Raw genomic sequence first — 20600 nt, forward strand, 5'->3', positions numbered from 1 at the left:
GTAGCTGGGAACTCGCTGGAGCGCACATCCAGCTGCCCTGTGGCTCGGGCTGCTCACAATGCAGCGCAGGGCCTGCCAAGGAGCTCCCTGAACCTCATGACCTGGTCTCAGAAGTCCCCATGTGTCCCTTCCCCCACATGGTGTCTGTGGAGCAAGTCGCTTAGGCCAACCCAGATGTAAGGGCCCGAGTGACAGATGACAAACCACCCCAGGGCACTGCCTGCTGCACAGGGCCTCGCCGAGACCCATGCTGACGGCACTTACAGAGGAAGCTTTTTATTTTTGTTGCTTATTTTTTGAAACACTTAAAAGTTTATTCATTTTTATTTTTTGGCTGTGCTGGGTCTTCGTTACTGCACACAGGCCTTCTCTAGTTGCGGCTCCTCTCTAGTTGCGGCTCCTCTCTAGTTGCGGTGCGTGAGCTTCCCGTTGTGGCGGCTTCTCTTCTTGCTTCTCAGGTATCCGGGTGTCTGTAGTTGCGGCCGCCAGGCTCAATAGTTGTGGCACCTGGGCTTAGTTGCTCTGAGGCATGTGGGATTTTCCAGGATCAGGGATTGAACCACTGTCTCCTACGTTGGCTGCTGCTGCTGCTAAGTCGCTTCAGTCGTGTCCGACTCTGTGTGACCCAATAGACGGCAGCCCACCAGGCTCCCCCGTCCCTGGGATTCTCCAGGCAAGAACACTGGAGTGGATTGCCATTTCCTTCTCCAATGCATGAAAGTGAAGTCGCTCGGTCCTATCCAACTCTTAGCGACCCCATGGACCGCATCGTACCAGGCTCCTCTGTCCATAGAATTTTCCAGGCAAGAGTACTGGAGCCTACATTGGCAGGCCGACTCTTTACCGCTGTGCCACTAGGGGAGCTCTGGAGGAAGTTTCTAAATCTCACTTAAATTTCTTTCTTTGTTTTTATGCTGACCATTTTTTTAAGTCCTGATTGAATTTGTTACAATGTTGTTTCTGTTTTAAGTTTTGCTTTTCTGGCCTTGAGCCATGTGGGGTCTTAGCTCCCCAACTGGAAATCAGACCCACAGCCCCTGCTTCGGAAGGTGGAGTTTTAACCACTGGACCTCCAGGGAAGTCCCCTTAAATTTCTTTCTTTCTCTTTCTCCTTAAATTTCTGATTAAAAGTAAACTTATGGGTTTGTCCCAAGATGCTTAACATTAACTTGAAGCCAAGAGATGCCATTATTCCTATAAGAAGAGGCCCGTAGCTAGCATTTAACTTGTCAACCGTTGGATTTGGCCTTTTCTTTTAAGGATGAATCAATTCTAGATTGCATTCTGCTAGCAGTATCCTCTTAAGATACTGATGGTTTCTCTTTTTTAACTTAGTATTTGGAGACAACTTTAAATAGAGGTACTATTTGGAAAGAACTTTAAATAGAGAAAGTTGCCCAAAAGGTCCAAAGAACTCCAGGTCCAAAGAACTCCCTGTGTATGGGTCAGCTGGATTCACGCATTACAAAACATTTTGTTCCATCTGCTCGCACTGCATTGTGGTGTGTGCATTTTGTGTCTGCACACACACACACTTTTTTCCTGAGTCCTTTGAGAGTAAGTTGCGTAGCATACATCACGATACTTTACATATTTCCGTGTGTTTTTCCTAAGATTCAGGCTGCTCTCACGTAGGGACCCTACAGTTACCCACTAGTAAATTTAACATTGCTACACTATTTGTATTTAAACCTACTGACTTTTATTCCAGTTGTATCCGTTGGCCCGATCGATAATGCCCTGGGTTAGGGACTTCCCTGATGGTCCCGTGGTTAAGAATCCACCTTCCAATACAAGGTGTGTGGATTCGATCGCTGGTACGGGCACTAAGACCCCACGTGCCTCGGGGCAACTGAGCCCAACTAGAGAGAAGCCTGCCTGCCTCAGCAAGGATTCCAGGTGCCACAGTGAAGACCCATCAGAGCCAAATAAATAAAAATTTTTGAATGCTCTGGGTTACCTTTAGTTTGGTCTCTTCGGTGTTTAATCAGGAACGTTTCCTCAGCCTCTCTGTCTTCTGTGATATTGGCATTTGTGAAGAAGACCATCCTTCTCCCCATCCTCTTTGTTTAAAGAATGTTTATTAGGGATCTGTCTGATGTTTCTTCCTGATCAGACTCTGGTCATGGATCTCCAACCGAAACAGAGACACAGTTCAGTTCAGTCGCTCAGTCATGTCCGACTCTTTACAACCCCATGGACTGCAGCACACCAGGCTTCCCTGTCCATCACCAACTCCCAGAGTTTGCTCAAATTCATGTCCACCAAGTCAGTGATGCCATCCAACCATCTCATCCTCTGTCATCCCCTTCTCCTCCCGCCTGTAATCTTTCCCAGCATCAGCGTCTTTTCCAATGAGTCAGTCTTTGCATCTGGTGACCCAAGTACTGGAGCTTCAGCTTCAGCATCAGTCCTTCCAGTGAATATTCAGGACTGATTTCCTTTAGGATGAACTGGTTTGATCCCCTTGCTTTCCAAGGGACTCTCAGGAGTCTTCTCCAACACCACAGTTCAAAAGCATCAATTTGGCGCTCAGCTTTTTTTTTATGGTCCAACTCTCACATCTGTACATGACTACTGGGAAAACCATAACTTTGACTAGACAGACCTTTTTTGGCAAAGCAGTGTCCCTGCTTTTCAATATGCTGTCTAGGTTTGTCATAGCTTTTCTTCCAAGGAGCAAGCATCTTTTATTTTGGAGTCCAAGAAAATAGTCTGTCACTGTTTCCATTGTTTCCCCACCTATTTGCCATGAAGTGATGGGACCAAATGCCAGGATCTTAGATTTCTGAATGTTGAATTTTGAGCCAGCTTTTTCACTCTCCTCTTTCACTTTCATCAAGAAGCTCTTTTGTTCCTCTTTATTTTCTGCCGTAAGGGTGGTATCATCTGCGTATCTGAGGTTATTGATATTTCTCCCAGCAATCTTGATTCCAGCTTGTGCTTCATCCAGCCCAGCATTTCGCATGATGTACTCTGCATATAAGTTAAATAAGCAGGGTGACAATATACTGCCTTGATGTACACCTTTCCCAATTTAGAACCAGTCTGTTGTTCCATGTCCAGTTCTAACTGTTGCTTCTTGACCTGCATACAGGTTTCTCAGGAGGCAGGTCAGGTGATCTGGAATTACCATCTCTTCAAGAGTTTTCCACAGTGTGTTGTGATCCACGAAGTCAAAGGCTTTGGCATAGTCAATAAAGCAGATGTTTTTATGGAACTCTCTTGCTTTTTCTGTGATCCAATGGATGTTGGCAGCTTTATCTCTGGTTCCTCCTCCTTATCTAAATCCAGCTTGAACAACTTGAACATCAAGTTCTCAGTTCACGTACTGCTGAAGCCTGGCTTGGAGAATTTTGAGCATTCCTTTGCTAGCCTGAGAGATGCGTGACCCCGTCCTTGTGATGATGGTGGTGAGGCCTCAGTTGTGTGCAACTCTTTGTGACTCCACAGACTGTAGCCCACGAGGCTGCTCTGTCCATGGGATTTCCCCAGCAAGAATAAGTGGCTTGCCATTTCCTCCTCCAGGGGATCTTCCCCAGCCAGGGATCGAACCCAATTCTCCTGCGTCTCCTGCATTGCAGGCAGATTCTTTACCACTGAGCCACCAGAGAAGCCCTGGATTTGTGATATATATTAGAAATAATTTTCTCTCAGCTTTATAATTTTTGGCTGCAAGGCTTGCAGTAGTTCCCCGACCAGGGATTGAACCCAGGCCCCTGACAGTGAAAGCACTGAATTCTAACCACTCACCAGGGGATTCCCTATTTTTAAGAAATCAAATGCGTTGGTTTTTCTGCTATTGCCTCTGGCTTTTGAGTCAAAGTTAGAATGCTTTTCCCTGCACCCAGAGAAAGTCCCTCTGGTTTCTTTCTGGTGTTTTCACGGTGACGGTGAGGGAACAGACCACTGGCCCGGAGCACCTGCTGAGCAAGGAGTCAGGATCTGGTCCCCAGATCTGCTTACATCCAGAGTTAACATGATCATGGGGCTAGGGGCCCAAAGAATGAGGAAGCCAGCTTGAGGAGCTGGGGAATGAACATGATGGAAGCGGCTGAAGCCGGAGGGTGACAGGAGGGCTGGGGTGAAGGTCTGTCTCAGGATGACTAAAGGGGCAGCTTCAAAGGGGCCTCATGCTTTTCAGCCTGCATTTTAAAAACCAGCATCAAAATAAATAAATAAATAAATAAATAAATAAATAAAAATAAAAACCAGCATCAAGGACCTCCCTGGTGGTCCAGTGGCTAAGACGCCACACTCCCTTGGTTCAGGGAACTACATTCTACATGCCATAACTAAAGATCCTAAGTGTTGTAACTGAAACCCAGCACAGCCAAATAAGTAAATATTTAAGAAAAAAAAAACAAAACAACAACAGCAGCCACTGGTACGTAGGAACCCTCCTCTGGTGGTGGGACTGGAAAACGACATAGCCACCATGCTAGACCATTTAATGAAGGTTAAGCAGAACTGCCATTCCTAGGCACAGTCCCGACACACAGCAATTCTACCTATAGGTGTATACCTAAGGGAAGCGAAAACAGGTGGTTCAAACAAAAACCCCAGTACACGAATGATCATAGCAGCATTATTCACTGTAGCCAAAAGACACAAACGACCCAAAGGCCTGTCAAACAAATGAATTAAAAAAATGTGGTCTATTCATAGAATAGAATATTAACTCAGGCTTACAAAGGAACGAAGTTTGGGACTTACCTGGTGATCCAGTGGTTAAGAATCCACCTTCCAGTGCAGGGTACTTGGGTTCTTTTCTTGGTCAGGAAATAGATCCCACATGCCACAGGGCAACTAAGCCTGTGCCAGCTAGGAAGCCTGTGCGCCACAAGGAAAGAACCACATACCAGAACTAAGACCTGATGCAGCCAAATAAATAAAAAAGGGCGGAGGGGCGGGGATGAAGTTCTGATCCATGCTACAACAGAACCCTTGAAAACGTGATGCTAATGGAAGAAGCTGAACACAAAAGGCCACATATTGTACGATCCCATTGGTCAGAAATGTCCAGAAGAGGCAAATCCATAGAGACAGACAGAATACAGTCTAGTGGTTGCCAGGAGCTGGAGGGAAGGGAGAAGAGGAAGTGACTGCTTAACGGGTGCGAGGGTTTTTTAAGAGTGATGGAAATGTTATGGAACTAGAAAGACATGAGTTACACAATGTTGTGGATGTCATAAATGCACTTGAGTCATGCATTTTACAGTGTGGTAAGTTAATTGGTAAATTGCATGTTATGTGTTTTTTGCCACAACAACAACAAAAAACACATGAGACCAATATTTAGAAAAACAAAAATGCATTCCCTTTAAAAACAGGGAAGCAGGGTGCAGACATAGGGAGAAAGAAATCAGCCAGGGAAGGGATGCTGGAGGACCACCGCCCAGCCTGGCCTGCAGAGACCCTGGGCTGGAGAGCGGTCTGCCCAGACCTGTGGGGGTTTCTCCCACCAGCACTGCGGAAGGCCTTCAAGGGAAACACTAGGATCCTTGCAAACTTGCTTCCTCGTCTATAAAGTGAAGACCTTGTCAGGCAACTCATAAGGAATTGCTACGTGGCTGGCTCTAAGTACTTTACATGTATTAACATTTAATTCTTATGCCAACACTGTGAATAGACACACTTTAAAAAAATGTATTGAAGAATACGTAATTGATTTACAGTGTGTTAATTTCTGCTGTGCGGCAAAATGATTCAGACATATATATGCACATTCCTTTTCATATTCTTTTTCATTATGATTTGTCACAAGAATGGAATCTCGTTCCCTGCGCTATACAGTAGGACCTTGTTATCCGTTCTATACATAATAGTTTTTGCATCAGCTAACCCCAAACTCCCAATCCTCCTGTTCCCCCCTCTTCCTCCTCCTTGGCAACCACACAGCTGTGCTTTAGGCCTGTGAGTCTGTTTCTGTTACATAGAGAAGTCCATTTGTGTGGACAGATGCCCATTTTACAGAGAAGCAAATTGAAGGGCAGAGAGATTAAGTTCTGTGTCCCGGCTCACATAGCCGTCAAGCAGCAGAGTTGGAATTTGAACACAGAGCTGGCTCAGGTCTGTGCCTTTAACCATTTTGCAGTAATACTGAGCATGTCAGGCCGTTTGCAGACAGGAACGCACTGGCTCCTCACAACAAGAATCACCATTTTACAGATGAGGAAACCGAGGCACAGAGTCAAGCAAGCAGTCTGCCTGAGGACACAGCGAGGAAGGGGCCGAGCTCTTTGAACGGGTGGTAATAAGACCTTCCACGCTAATGCTGAAAGTGGAACGTGTGGGGGAAAGCTTTTGACCCTTTGCCACAAACAAAATAGACAAACTGAATTTTCATGACTATCGGACACAGAATACATAAAGATTTAAGTTAAATAAGAATTCATCCCACCTGGATAATCTTTTTTTTCTCCATTTAGGACAGATGGTTCGCAATCTTACCATGGATAATAAAGGCTCCTAAATCCCTCAGGGCTTTGCAATTCTCAAAGCACTTTTGTTAACCATCTGTCCTTTCAAGATTTCTCATTAGATAACTTTGGGGACTGGGAAAAGACCCTGTTGCTGAGAAAGACTGAAGGCAGAAGAAGAGGGCGACAGAGGATGAGATGGCTGGATGGCATCACGGACTCGATGGACGTGAGTTTGAGTGAACTCCAGGAGTTGGTGATGGACAGGGAGGCCTGGCGTGCTGCAGTTTGAGAAGAGTCGAACACGACTGGGCGACTGAACGCCTTCTGGGACTGTCAGCTCTTTCAGGTCTGGGGGCGCCGTAAAGGTCATGTGTATGTGGTGTGTCTGACTCCTTGGGATCCGTGGACTGTAGTCTGCCAGGATCCGCTATTCATGGGATTTCCCAGGCAACAATGCTGGAGTGGGTTGCCATTTCCTTCTCCAGGGGATCGTCCCTACCCAGTGATCAAAGCTGGGCCTTCTGCACTGGTAGGCAGATTCTTTACCGTTTGAGCCACCAGGGCCGTCGTGTTCTATATTTGTAACAACACTGTTTCAGCAGATGGCAGTACAGCACCAGGGTAAAGTGAGTCCCTTTCTATTCATTCGTTTGATTTGGCTGCACTGACTCTCTGTGGCTTTCCCCAGTTGTGGAGCTTAGGCCTCTCACTGCGGTGGCTGCTCTTGTTGCAGAGCATGGGCTTCAGGGCGGGCTTTCGTAGCTGTGTCCCGTGGGCTCAGTTGCCCTGAGGCATATGGAACCTTCCGGGACCAGGGCTCGACCCCATGTTCCCTGCATTCACAGGAGGGTTCTTAACCACTGGACCACCAGGGAAGTCCAAGGGAGTATCTTTTCTCTATTTCACTTTTTTTTTTTCAAATAATCGTTTGTATAAGATGCACGTATTTCTAATTTGCATCATTTGATTTCAACTACCAATTTTAACTGAGCCAGAATCAAAGAATTTGACGTTTACCCTTCTTTATGTCCCCTCCTATCTGGACCTCAGTCTTCCTGTCATTAACACAGGGATTTTTTAAAAATTCAGTATTTATTTACTCAGCTGCACCAAGTCTTAGTTGTAGCATTTAGGCTGCAGCGTGAGAACTCCTATGTGGCTTGTGGGATCTAGTTCCCTGACTAGGGACAAATCCCAGCCCCCTGCATAGGGAGTGAGGAGTCTTAGCCAACAGACCACTAGGAAGTCCCAAAAGGGATGTTTACAGGAGTTTTCTTAGCCTCTTTGCCAGATCTGCCCCATGACTCATTTGGGGCAGTTTCTCTCTCTTTGGATTTGGTTTAAAGGCCTTGGCTGCTGAACCCTCAAAATGGTATCGTGGACACTCCTCTCCCCACTCTCCCTAGTGGCCCAGACCACCCCTCCTCCCCCAGCCCTTTCTACTTCCCTCCTCTTTCCTGGGCTCCAAAGCCCTGTGTCTAACTTGAAGACAGTTATCAGCATTGAAAGGAGAGGCAGACTGCTGGCAAGGCATAAAGACAAAGCAGGATTTCTATGAGAAAGATAAGACAGAAAGCTTCCGGCCATCTGCGAACAAGTTTTGTTTTTACACTTGAGGTGGGAGGGCAAAAACGATTATCCAGAAAACTTGCAACAGAAAAGAGCAAGCTTGGGACTTTCCTGGTGGTCCAGTGGTTGAGAATCTGCCTTCCAATGCAGGGGACTCAGGTTTAATCCCTGGTGGGGGAACTAACATCCCACACGCCACAGAGCAGCTAAGCCTGCACACCGCCACGATGCACAACGAAGGCGCAGCACAGCCAAAAATAAGAATAATAAATAACCCATCTGTGTGTGTGCGTGCTCAGTCGCTCAGTTGTATCCAGCTCTTTGTGACCCCATGGACTGTAGCCCACCAGGCTCCTGTCTGTCCATGGGATTTCCCATACAAGAACACTGGAGCGGGTTGCTGTTTCCATCTTGGCAGGCAGATTCTTTCCCACTGCGCCATTAGGGAAGCCTATAACTCATCTCTAGGTTACTTACTTTAAAAAAAAAAAGAGAGAGCAAACTTGCTGGAGCCACTAAAGAAAGCCATTTCAGATACTCGGATTCTCCAGAAAACCTTGAGAGTTTGGTGGTGGAGTGTTTGTGGGAGGCTGTGTCTGTGACTGCACGGCAGCTTCCCTTTGGCAGTGAGTACCCCGTGCTTAGCCCAGGGGCTCCACTCCTGGGTCAGGGTTTCCTCAAGATCTTGTTCTCTCTGTCTATAGGTCTCGATCTAAGCACGTGCATCCATGTCCACACTGACAGCTGTATCCTTATCTAGAGCTACAGCCGTGTCTACAGCTGTGTCCTTGTCTGTGTATCTACAGAGGCATCCAGGTCCAATCTAGATCCACCTGAGTTTCCTAAGGCTGTGTAACAAATCCCCACAAACTGGGTGGCTTAAAGCAACTGAAGTGTACTCTCTCACGATTCTAGGGGCTGGAAGTTCGAAATCAAGATGTCAGCAGGGCTCTAGGGGAGATTTCTTCCTCTTCTCTTTCAGTTTTGCTCTCTTGGCATTTCCTGTCTCCAATCAATGCCTCCATCTTTACAAGGGCTTCTGTCTCCCACGATACTTGTCATTGGATTTAGGGCCCACTTGGCTAATTCAGGATGATCTCATCTTTCCTTAAAAATATGAATGTGTATTTATTTTTATTGAAGTATAGTTGATTTCAGATGATAAACGATCTGCCTGGAATGCGTGAGGCCCAAGTTCAATCCCTGGGTCAGGACAATCTCCCGGAGACGAAAATGACAATCCATTCCAGTATTCTTTCCTGGAGAATCCCACGGACAGAGGAGCCTGGTGGGCTCAGAGCCTGCCTCAGAGCCTGGCTGGTCCATGCAGTCGCAAAGAATTGCACGTGACTGAGCGCCTAAGCAGACACATCTAGCTGATTCACAGCACTGTAATAAGTTCAGGTGTATAGCAAAGGTAGCAAGACTGGCCCAGCATCACTGATCTGAAATATCTGTAAGAAGTCAAATAAGTGTTTGGAGATTCAAGCAACAAACTATCTGCTCTCATTTAGCCTGACTTCCCAGAGTTCTTGCTGAATTTCAGCCCACAGGCCAGCAATCACACAGCAACTTGTAAATCCCCTTCCACACTCAGGCAGGTCTTTATGTGAACTCTGAAAAGACTGCCCTCTGAAGAGGCACTTGCAGAGCTTTGTGTGTGTGTGTGTGTGTGTGTGTGTGTGTGTGTGTGTGTGGTGGGGTGGGGGGGGGGCAGAGATTCCACAGTATTGCCCTTTTTTCTGTTGGAACACACTCAGTAACATCAGTCTGCCAAGCCTGAAGAAATTCAGGTCTGTTTTTTCCTCTGGCTTCGGACAGCAAATACTTCCTCACGCTCCCTACACAAAACTTAAAATGAATGCCTCAGAGATCGTAAAATGAAATAATTTGATTAGAAAGTGTCAGCGGAATGAAAGATCACGGACTTCTAGGCGAATGGAACCAACAGAGGACACGTTTTAAACAAATCCACCTTTTCAGTCCATCATTTTGTTCCATGATACCCTTTGGTCAATCAGCTGTCAATGAAGAAAAATAAAAAATGTTGAAGTGACCACGGCTCCCTGGAGGTTCTGGCCCAAATTCTTATTAGAATGACCTTACAGCTGTGACCTGCAGTCAGAACTCTTCTCGCTACAGTTTCCTATTCAAGCCAGTGTTTCCCCCCCAGTTTATTACCGGCCCTTGGCGGGTGCTCACTCAGGTCAGGAAGGTTGCTCTGAAGCGGGACCCACTGAGTCTGAGCGCGTCTCTGCCATCCGCCGCCAGAGGGCGCACTGCAGAGACTCGTCTCCCAAACGGCCAGTGTCAATTCTTCCCCTCCCCATGTGTGCCTGGTACTTCCCCCATCAAGAAGGGAAGTTCAGGGGTTTACGTGGTGGTCCAGTGGCTAAGACTCCATGCTCCACACGCAGGGGACCCAGGTTCGATCCCTGATCAGGGAGCTAGACACCACATGCTGCAACTAAGAGTTCCCATGCGGCAGAATAATGTTGCTACAGCTAAGACCCAGGGCAGTCAAATAATTTTTTTTTATTAAAGAGGTGGAGTCTGTTTCCTCTCTGCTTGACTCTGGCCTGGCTTATGACTTGGTTTGACTAAGAAGTCAAATCCCAGTCAATCACGTCCTTCCCCAAACCCTTCCTATAGTAAGGTCAAAGCCAAAGTCCTTTATGGAGCTCTAGACCTGCTCTGTTCAATAGGGTAACCAATGGCCACGGGGACGGGGGAGACTGAAATTAAGATGTAATTAAAATTCAGTAAAATGGAACATTCATTTCAGCCACATGACAGCGGCTCAAAGCTCCACGTGACCTGTTGCTACCATACCAGGCAGGACGATTTCATCACCACAGAAAGTTATCTCGAACAGCACTGATGCCAGTATTCCTGCTTGCAGAGGTCCCTAGGGTCGGCTGTGGGTCTTGGCCTGCAGATAGGCCGGGAGGGTGCCCCAGGCTCGGACTTCAAGGAGGAACTGTCCCCCCTCCCCAGGCCGAATCAAACCGACGGGGGCTGACTCCCAAGGATGTGACCTGGTCCTAGACGTGCCTGAGGAAGAAACCAGGGCTCCAGGAATAGAAAAATGATCCCCTACCTTTCCCTCCATCGGGTTCCCTAAAGCCTGAGGCTCACAAGGCCCTGCCTTCCTTATTGCAAGACCCGCCCTTCACACAGGAGGCCCCGCCCCTCCTGCATGTAGACTTGCAGTGTGCGTGCGTTAGTTGCTCAGAAGTGTCCGACTCTGCAACAACATGGACTGCAGATTGTCAGGCTCCTCTGTTCATGGAATTGTCCAGGGAAGAATACTGGAGTGGGTTGCCATCTCCTCCTCCAGGGGATCTTCCCTACCCAGGGATCGAATCTGGATCTCCTGCATTGCAGGGAGATTCGTTATCTTCTCCAGGGAAGCCCAGGCCTTCGGAGACAACTCAGCCAAGTTGCCGTGACCCATGTGTCCACCAGGTGGCGCTCCAAACCCGCTGGTTAAAATCGCTCCCCGGTGGCTACGGGTGCGCCCACGGTGCCCACCAGGAGGCGCTCTGGGACTGACGGTTAAATTCAGGTGGTTAAATGGAAAGGAGTATTTTAAAAGAATGTCTATATGTGTACAACGGAGTCACTTCGTTGCACAGCAGAGATTGGCATGACATTGTAAATCAAGTAGCGTTCAAAGAAAAGATCATGCGACTGACGGAGTTTCCTGAGTGCTTACGATGTGCAGGGCACTGGTCCATCGTCTTAAGCTCCAAAGCTCTGCCTGTGTTTTGAACGTCTGTGGAAGGTGGAGTTTACTGTAGGCCAGCAGTTCTCTAACACTTTGGCCACCTGATGCAAAGAACTGACTCATTGGAAAAGACCCTGATGCTGGGAAAGATTCAAGGCAGGAGGAGAAGGGGACGACAGAGGATGAGATGGTTAGATGGCATCACCGACTTGATGGACATGAGTTTGAGTAAGCTTCAGGATGGACAGGGAAGCCTGGCATGCTGCAGTCCATGGGGTCGCAAAGAGTCTGACGCAACTGAACCGAGTGGTTTTCCAAGTAAGGTCCTGAGACCACCTGGATCAACTTAGAAATGCATATTGTCAGGCCCACCCGGAGCCTAGAGAATCACAAACTCTGAGGGAGAGGCCTAGCAATCTGTATTTTAAAAGGCTCTCCAGGTGGTTTTCATGCTCCACCCATTGGAGAACCCCTGCTGTGGATTCTCATTCTCCCCTGGAGCCTTAGGGTAGCAGTTCCCAGTCCCTGGCACACGGACACAATAGCTTCTTCAATTCTTACGTCTACACTGGGAGGAAAGCTCTATTATGATCCCCCTTTCAGATGAGTAAATGGAGGCACAGAGAGGTTGAGTAAGTAGCTCAAGGTCACACAGCTTACGAGTGGCATCACAGGGGATGAGCCAGGCTCCAAACCCCTCTTCCAAAAATCTCTCTTAATTTTATCCTCCCAGTGGCTTTCTATTCCCCTGTCACACCACCATGGGCTCTAGGATGGGGTCCCAGGAGGTCTCCACCTCCTGGAATCCAGGAGGTCTCCACAGGGCAGTATCTATTGCCTCCACATCTGTGACTCACTGTTTTTCTCCTTGGTTGTAGTGAGTGACAGCTAGGCTGGTCCAGATAAGGATTGGGTTGGAGTCAAAACTCCAGTTCTGGAGCTTCCTCCCTGAAAATCTTGGCACATTTGAAACTACAACCTGGGAGGCACTAACAGGCTGCATTTGGGGACGGAAGCCCCCTGTGATTCAAAAAAACACTGGAGGACTTCCCTGAAGACACACTGACTGAGAATCTGCCTGCAGGAGACACAGGTTCGATTCCTGGGTTGGGAAGATCCCCTGGAGAAGGGAATGCCTTTATTTTATTTTTCGTCAATCTGATAAAGGGCCTCTGATTAAAAAAAAAATGTTACATCATACACTTCATCATACTTGATTAAAGAGTTTCCTCCTAAGATTATGAACATGGCAAGGCAATGTCCCCATATCTAGTTAATATTGTATGAAAGTCCTAGCAAGCGCATGGCGTTTTAAAAGGGGAGGGTAATGGTTTGTGAGTTTGTGACTGTCTTTATGTCTTGGCGTGTGTCTGCACATCTGTGACTGTGTGACGTGTGGGGGGTGTGTGTGTGTGTGAATGAATAGCCTGTTTATGTGACCAAGGAACAGAAGGACACTCAGTAGGCTTTGAACAGGGTTTACCAGAAAACGCCATAGCACGGGCTCCTCTCTGAGCCCAGCGTCTCTCCCCGTCTCTCTTCTCCCACACCCTCCCTCCCCCCTTGCAGAGTCCCAGAGAGCTGAGGCCCCTGAGTGTGCGGCCAGCCGCGCCCCTCCCTCCAATTCCAGCACTCAAGCCTCCTCCTCATAGGCTCCAGCGATGTTCCCTGCGCTGCTTGTTGTTTAGCCGATAAACTGCATCTGACTCTTTTTGAGACCCCATGGACTGGGGCCCACCAGCCTCCTCTGTCCATGCGTGGGATTCTCCAGGCAAGAGTACTAGAGTCGGTTGCTATTTCTTTCTCCAGGAGATCTTCCCAACCCAGGGATCCAGGGATCGAATCCACGTCTCCTGCATTGCATTGGCAGGCGGATTCTTCACCACTGAGCCACGTCAGAAGCCCATGTTCCCTGTGGAGTAAAGGGTTAACCTAATGGGCTCCATCCCTGCATGTTCAAAAAAAAAAAAAAAAGAACTGGTCTCCTGGGAGGGAACCTCTAAGCCCTTGGAAAGTCCTGCCTGATAAGAGCCTCTTTGTTTACCTGGAGCCTTGGGCCAGAGAGTCTAAGCTAACAGTGTGATTTATGCCAAACAGCTGTTTTTGTTCAGGGAGGAGTGGGGTCTTAAGTCAGGCTGCTTGAATTTGCTCTCTGGAGGGGCTGGAGACTGAATAACCAGGCTTAGGTGACCAAGGCCCAGGCAAACTCTCCAGGGTCCCTCTAATTCCCCAGAAAAGTCAGAACCACATCCACATTTTTCAGAAATCCCCTAGCTCATTAAAAAATGAAGGTATGTCGGGATGTTCCCTGGTGGTCTAATGGCTAGGATATGGAGCTTTCACTGCTTTCAGATTTAACCCCTGGTGGGGGAAGGAAGATCCCACAAGACACACGGCCAATAAAAAAGAAGAAGTGTCAAAACATTCTGAGCACACCACTAATTAGTGGTCTAATTCGACCTGTTACATTTAAGGAAGAAAGGCTTGAGTACATACTACAAATTGAGACAATCACTGCTGTGCACTAGACAATTAGTGGGTTGGGGTGGGGGGAGTGAAGATTTCTAGCGCAATGCAATCCAGGCTGGGCTGGGGCTTGGGTTTCAAGAATCAGGATGGCTTATCTGTGTGGGCAGAATATTAGAGACCCTGGGAAATGACCTTGCTGGGAGAGTGGCTGAAACAATGCTGCAACAGCACCCTGGGGTCTTATGTGCTCAGAATGTACGGACTGGGATCCTTTTGAGTAAGCACAGCAAGAGCCATGAAAGGCTGTATATCACAGGTCTCCCCCTTTTTATTGTGAAAAAATACCTCAAATAACCTCTGTATCTCTCTGGGTGTCCACGAACAATGAGAATGTGAGGACGGCTGTGTCAGGTGATAGAGGTGTGTCCAGCTATGTCAGATTCGAGCACAGCCAAATCTTGACTCTGTGACCTCAGGTGACCTCTCTGGGCCTCAGTTTCTTCATTTGTAAAATGAGGATAATAGTATCTGCCTTGCAGGGTGACTGGGAGACATGTAAATGGCTTCTAATAGCTCTTGGCACACATGAAGTGTGCAGTAAGTACAAAAGTTATTAGTTAACCCCGTTATAAAGGGGAAAGGGAGTATTTATAGGCAACATGGGGTGGGGGATGGAATGAAATCACAAAGAGCACAAAAATCACCACCCACATGATCTTGTTTATCCAGTCACGTGAAGTGATGCATCTGTAGAAGGAAATTAAACAGAACTACTATCTAACAGAAAAATTCCAAGATAAGTCTCTTTTCAAGCTGTCAGAATCTGTCTGAGCCCACTTCTGAACCTTCCAAAAAAAGCCTTTTCTGCTTAAGGCAGTGTATTGGGTTGAAGAGTGTCTTTTAAACATTCAAGTCCAAGGAATTCCCAGGTGGTCTAGTAGTTAGGGCTGTGTTTTCACTGCCTAGAGCCTGGGTTCAACCGCTGCTCAGAGAACTCAGATCCCACATGCTGAGCCTTAGCAAAAAAAACAAAGCAAAAAAGATGCAAATGAACTTATTTACAAAACAGAAACAGACTCATAGACACGGAAAACAAATTTATCTGGGGTCCTACTCTCGCTTAAAACCACTGACTCCAAACCCTAGATAAAGGATGGTGATTCTCAGCCTTGGATGCTCATTGGGATTCCTTGGGGAACATTTAAGAAGTCGGGATGCCCTAGTCTCACCTTCAGGGAGTTTGAAGCTGTTGTTCTCGGGTGGGGTGCAGGCATCCATGATTGTAAAAGCTCTCCGGATGACTCTGCCATGCGGCCAGGGTTGTGAACCATTTCTATACTTTCTCCAATCCTCCCATTTCACAGGGAAGATGCTGAAGCCAGATAAGAGGAGGAAGTTGCTAAGGTCACAGGGCAAGTTGGTGACAAGGCAGGAGCAGAACCCAGGAGTCCTGATCCCCACACAAAGCTTCCTTTCTCACATATGGCAGCGCTGGGCCCCAGTGGTGGCGGTGTTGTTTTTACAATTATTGTTATTTTTATCAGTGGCGTCCCTGGTGGGTCAGATGGTAAAGAATCCACCTGCAATGCAGCAGACCTGGGTTCGATCCCTGGGTCAGGAAGATCCCCTGGAGAAGGGAATGGCAACCCACTCGAGTATTCTTGCCTGGAGAATCCCATGAATAGAGGAGTGTGGTGGGTTACCGTCCATGAGGTCTCAAAGAATTGGACGTGACTGACTTTCACTTTCATTATTATTATTATATAGCATGAGAAGACGGATATAGCTTATTTTAAAGTCCTCTGTAGAATTGAGTTTAACTCAAAGACTTAAAACCAGTATTATGAAACTAACATAATATTGTACATCAATTATATTTCAATTAAAAAATATATAAATGAATAAAAATTGAGAGATTAATTATAAAAACCAGTATTCCAACTTTAATTAGCAAAATTTTCTGCAATAAAATGTTAAAATTGTGTATGGTGCCAAAAAGAGGGATAGTTTTTCCATGTTTATTGAGGTTTTTCCATAGCAAATCATACATTATTTTTAATTTTCTTTTTTTGGCTGCATAGCATATGGGATCTTAATTCCCCAACCAGGGATCAAACCTGGCTCACCTGCATTGAAAATGTGGAGTTTTAACCACTGGACCACCAAGGAAGTCCCATACATGAATTTTATAGTCAGATAAAGAATGGCTATATAATTGGCACTGGGGAAAAAAAATAAGTGGGCTAAATAGGGTGAGATGGTCATGGAGCATTTAAATGGAAATGCCACCTCTAGCCAGGAAAGAAAAAGAAAGATATACAACTGATTCATTTTTCCCTTTAACCTCTAAGCTCAAAACCTTCCTGGTGTGTGAGTGGGTGGCCTTGGAGGTGGCCTCATTTCGGAATAAATCTTAGTTCAGTTGGAATAAAATCTCTCTAGTCACGGGTCAGATGTGTGTTCCTCATTCCCATGACCCCTCTGTCTTTTTTTTTTTTTGTCTTAATGTCCTCCACAGCCCAGTTTTTTGGCAATTAGGACTTAAATATGTCATTTAAAAAAATTGAAATATAATTAACTTATAACATTGTATTAGCTTCAGGTGTACAGCAAAGTGATTCGGTTTTAAATATATTAAATATATATTTTCTGTATGCTTAAAATTATATATATAATTTTTTCAGATTCTTTTACATTATAGTTATTACAAGACATTAAATATAGTTGCCTATGCTATACAGCTGTTTAGTCGCTTCAGTCGCTTTTGACTCTTTGTGGCCCTATAGACTGTAATCCTTGGTCCGTGAGATTTCCCAGGCAAGAATACTGGAGTGGGTTGCCATTTCCTTCTCCAAGCGATCTTCCCAAGCCAGGGATTGAACCTGTTTCTCCTGCATTGGCAAGCGGATTCCTTACCACGGAGCCACCTGGAAAGCCATGCCACACAGCAGGTCCTCGTTGTTTATCTTTTTATGTATGGTAGTGTGTATATGTTAATTTCAAACTTCTAATGTATCTCCTCCCCCTCACTTCCTTGCTATCCCCTCTGGGAACCATAAGTTTGTTTTCTGTCTGTAAATCTCTTTCTGTTTTGTCAATACGTTTGTTTACATCGTTGTTTTAGACTCCACATACAAGTGATATCATATATTTGTCTTTGCCCGACTTACTTCGCTTCATACGATAATCTCGAGTTCAATCCGTGTCGCTGCAAATGGCGTTCTCTCATTCTTTCTCGTGGCTGAGCACGAGTCCATTGTACACACCACATCTCCTTGATCCATTCATTCACCTTCCAAGTCATTTCCACATCTTGGCTATTGTAAACAGCGCTGCCATGGACACTGGGTTCACGTGTCTTTCCGAATTAGAGTGTTCTCCGGAGGCATGCCTGAGAGTAGGGCTGCAGGGTCATATGTTAGCTCTAGTTTTCGTTTTTTAAAGGAAACTCCATATTGTTATTCACAGAGGCTGTACCAATTTGCATTCCCACCAACAGTATAGGAGGGTCCCTTTTCCTCCACCCCCAAATATATGTGATTTTCCCCTCCACATAATATCTTTCAATCCCGGGAGAGACTATGATCTGCTTCTCTTCATTCTGTTTCTTAAGCTTGGGTTTACCAGTTGTCCTGCCATGTCGCCATCTTCAGGTGGATATCTGTAACCTTCGGCAAACATAAACACAATTTAGTATTCAAAGAATTCAAAGACAACAAAACACATCATCTTTTAGAAAATAAATAAGACAGTTGATTCTCTCTCTTTTTTCCTTTACTTAAGGATTAGTCCCCGGCCAAGGCTATTCTCACCACGGGACATTTTCCAGACACCGGGAAGAAATGCGATCGGCCTCCACAACACAAACGAGAGAAGCTGCACCTGACTGTTTTGTGCGTTTGTTTTATGAGCGCTTTTAAAATGTGTGCTTGTACTGGTAGGTTCAGATTCTCATTCGTGGGATATTCTAGAAGACAGACATAACAGGCACTTTACTACTGTACCCTGAAAGAGTGATTGCTTATTTTAAAAAAAAATGGTTTTAAAAGTCATGGAATATGTAACATGCATACAGACATGTGCCCCAATCATAGTTTAACAAATAAACATAACAAACTCCATGATATGATGACGCATCCAGAAATGGTCGGGGCTTCCTGGTGGCTCAGTGGTAAAGAATCTGCCTGCCAATGCAGGAGACCCCAGTTCAATCTCTGGTCTGGGAAGATCCCATATGCTTCGGGGCAACCAAGCCTGTGCATCACAACGGCTGAGCCTGTGCTCTAGAGCCTGGGAGCTGCAACTGCTGAAGCCCCTACACCCTTGAGCCTGCCCCCCTCAACAAGAGAAGCCACTACAACGAGAAGCCTGCGCATCGAAACTAGAGAGGAGCCCCCGATCGCCAACTAGAGAAAAAGCCCGTGCAGCAAGCAAGACCCAGGACAGCCAAAAAAAAAAAAAAGGGAGGGGTGTCACTTAAATATAGAAAAGAAAAGAAAAAATAAAAAGAAATGATCAGCCTAGAAGCCCCACATGTCTTGTTCATCACAGACTCCTCCCTCTCCCAGGGTAAATCATACTCTGCTTTGTGATAAACAATTCCTTGGTTTTCTGTAGATATGTATGTTTATTACAAAACCATGCATCTCTCAACACGATGGCTTTGACTATCTTTGAGCATTAGATTCATGCAATCTTACCATATGGATTATTTTGCCACGTGGCTTTTTTTTTTAGGAAAAATAAATCAAGCAAAGAAAGAGAACATGGGGCCTCCCAGTTTCCTGGCCACGTTTCCTCCCTTGGAAGCTTGTTTCTTCGCCTTAAGAGTGGAGAGGGCTGCCGGAGAAAGTTCAGGGACTGCAGCTGGCGGCTGTAACCTGAGCCCCAGCTCAGATGAAAACACATCTCTCCCCGCAACACATAATCCCAAGGTTTTGTTGGTTATTTCCAGAGAAGGGGAGAGAGAGAGACAGAGAGCTCAGATCGGCCCTGGGAGGGGATAGAGTTGCCAGGTCTGTGTTATTGAACCATCGGGGTTTATTTTAGATTCTTGTTCCATGCAATGAAAATGTACAAGCCAGAGAACGTGTCTCTGAAAGAGCATAATTGTTTCAAACAAATCAAGAAGTCCCATCTGATTCCAAGCAATGTACAAACCAAACCTCCTCGCCGGCACTGCTCAGCTCTTCATCTGAAATAGCACACACACAAAAAAATCAGCAGAACAACCGCCAAGTTCATCCATAGGGGAGTAGTTAATTAGGTTGTGTTGAATAGGACTCCAGTATTCTTGCCTGGAAAATTGCACGGACAGAGGAGCCTGGTGGGCTATAGTCCAGGGAGTTTCAAAAAGTCAGACACAATACACACACACACACACACACACACACACACAGTGGCTTTCACACAACATCGACCATGGTCCATGGTAAGAAATATATTTTATTGTGACCCAGAACACAGACACACCCCTTAGAGAATAAAGCTTCCTAAAACATAATAGGTGAGATGAATTTGGATATTTTGTATTCTGTTGTTTCTGATGGGAAAACTTGTGAAAGACCTTGACATGTATTAAAAAGCTGACAGGTGGCTTTGCTGGAAAATTTGACGTGATCTGCCACCCCTTTTCAGGTTTTCTGATTCTATGAAGTCTCTGAATCTTTGAATTCTTCACTTCTCTGTAAATTGCAGATAACAAAACAATGCAAATAATCGCTGTCCACAGACACGTGAATTAATTTTGTCTTGGTGGACAAATAATTTGCCTCTCCTGATGTGGGGAGAAGCCAGTTTTCTACGTATGAAGGAAATTCATTTTAGCTTTCTTGATGTTTGGCGTGTGTCCACTTTATGATTGTAGGAGAGTCGAGATTTTACCCCTAAAAAGATGGTAAAGAGATTCTCCACGCAACATGAATTTGTGGGAAAAGAGTACTGAATACTCTTTTCAGTGTTTTCTTTCATAATAGCTATGGATCACTCTTTTTAAGTATTCTATAATCAAATTAAGAAGTTTATTGCTTAGGAATTCCCTGGCGAGCCAGAGGTTAAGACTCTGTGCTTTCACTGCAGGGGATACAGGTTTGATCCCTGGCTTCCCTGGTGGCTCAGAGGTTAAAGCATTTGCCTGCAATGCGGGAGACCTGGGTTCTATCCCTGAGTGGGGGAAGATCCCCTGGAGAAGGAAATGGCAACCCACTCTAGTATTCTTGCCTGGAGAATCCCATGGACAGAGGAGCTTGGTAGGCTACAGTCCATGCGGTCGCAAAGAGTCGGACATGACTGAGCAACTTCACTTTCACTTTCAGGGGAACTAAGATCCCATATGCCACTTGGCAAAAAGGCAAAGGAACAACAACAACAACAAAAACCCACCACTTATTGCTTGCTCCCCACCCTAC

At 46.1% G+C, this 20600-nt stretch overlaps 1 long non-coding RNA gene across 1 annotated transcript; it reads right to left on the reverse strand.

Annotated features, from left to right (window-relative positions):
* Positions 1-894: 894 nt before the first annotated feature.
* LOC138418201 (uncharacterized) lies at positions 895-19028 on the reverse strand. Its single transcript, XR_011248444.1, has 3 exons — positions 18894-19028; positions 17364-17861; positions 895-4833 (listed from the first exon to the last, which is right to left on the reverse strand). It is a non-coding gene; the product is annotated as an uncharacterized lncRNA (long non-coding RNA).
* Positions 19029-20600: the final 1572 nt, after the last annotated feature.

Source organism: Ovis canadensis, chromosome 14 (assembly GCF_042477335.2).
Source record: "Ovis canadensis isolate MfBH-ARS-UI-01 breed Bighorn chromosome 14, ARS-UI_OviCan_v2, whole genome shotgun sequence".
Taxonomy (NCBI): Eukaryota; Metazoa; Chordata; class Mammalia; order Artiodactyla; family Bovidae; genus Ovis; species Ovis canadensis.